We start from the raw sequence: 1,673 nt of genomic DNA, 5'->3' as shown, positions 1-1,673 counted from the left end.
GTGTGTGTGTGTGTGTGTGTGTGTGTGTGTGTGTGTGTGTGTGTGTGTGTGTGCATGTGTGTGTGTACTGTATGTGTGTGTGTTATTGGGTATTATAGGCATAGACAGCTAGACTCTATAATCATTGATCAAACCAAAGCAGACCTCATGACCCTCTGCCATCCAAAAACCCACAGTGACACACACACACACATGCGCACACGTGCACGTGTGCACAGAGGAACACGCTCCATCGACCGGTGCGACGCAGATTGGAGATGACAGACACGTTGACTGTAATCAACAGTGTACACTCACCGTGCACGCTGCAAACAACTCTGTGAAGGAGGGACAGATCATCTGGAATGATGGACAGATGGACAGAGTGATAGATGGGGACAGACGGGAGAAGATGAAGGCACAGGAGAGAGGGAGAAGATCAAACGAGACACAGAGAGAAAGAGAAATACATATAGAACTAATACAGATCTCTGACGTATTAGGGGAAGAAAATGAAATTGAAGGGAAGAAAATGAATTGAAGGTCAGACTCTCCCATGGTGGTGCTTTTGTATAGGCTATGGGGTTACAGTCACGCACACACACACACAGGATGGAGCCAACTACACACATATAGACCCATGACGACACACACACACACACACACACACACACACACACACACACACACACACACACACACACACACACACACACACACACACACACACACACACACACACACACACACACACACACACACTCACCTAGGCAGGAGACTGGGGATTGTCTTATTGATCGCAGTGAGACAGTCAGATGTCAGTGTAGAGTGGAGGTCTGTTTATAGAAGGACCTGTCTGGTCTGGGTCACCGCTAACAGGGAAAGCAATAAGTGACTAGGTGACCCTCCAATGAGTCAATTCACCCTCCCCTTCAATGGTCATCATCCAAAACACATGTCATCTCACAACGTGCCAATATCATGCTTTACTTACAAATAATGTGTTTTAGGAGGGGGTGGTGGGGGGGGTCGCATATTGTATTGAGCTTGTAAATACAACACTTTTTTATTTGCAGAACAGACGTTTGGATCCTGAAGTATCTTGGGGTGGGGTGGGATCCACAAAGAATGGATTGCACGGTGCTAGTTGCACGCTACTTACAATTCATTATTAATTGAAAATGGGGGACCCTGGTGTAAACAAGACGAAAGTCTTTCTCTGGTTTGCATCCCCTTAATAAGCCCCCCCCCCCCCCCCCCCCCTCCTCTCTCACCTGTTTCTCGTGTGAGAAGAAGAGATGCAGCTTAGGGGGCTTTCTCACTCACCATTCGGGGTCGAATCAGAGCCCGATCGCACCCAAAAAGGGTGTGTCCGTCCTAGTGAGAATGCTCCCCCCCCGTCCCCGGTGACGCTGATTCGCTCCAAACCTGGACCGCTGAAATAGGTGGTCTCGGGTGCGCGCCAGTGGGAGCGGGGGGGCGTGGTGTGCGAGCTTGTACCAAAACACGGGAGAGGCTTCTGTATCAACTTGCTGACACACAACGTCATTACTGTAATGCTTTCATGCTTGCTTGAATTTTGGGCAGATAAAAACATACAGCAACAACTGGACAATACCCACAAAAACTATATTTATGGGCAATTTGGCGAGTTCAGAGAACTTCAGAGCTCAACCAAACAAGCATGTTGAGCC

The sequence above is a fragment of the Notolepis coatsorum genome (assembly GCF_963971535.1).
Source record: "Notolepis coatsorum genome assembly, chromosome: 3".
In the NCBI taxonomy this organism is placed as follows: domain Eukaryota; kingdom Metazoa; phylum Chordata; class Actinopteri; order Aulopiformes; family Paralepididae; genus Notolepis; species Notolepis coatsorum.
The sequence above is the reverse complement of the archived record's forward strand: the minus strand, read 5'-3'. Positions refer to the sequence as shown.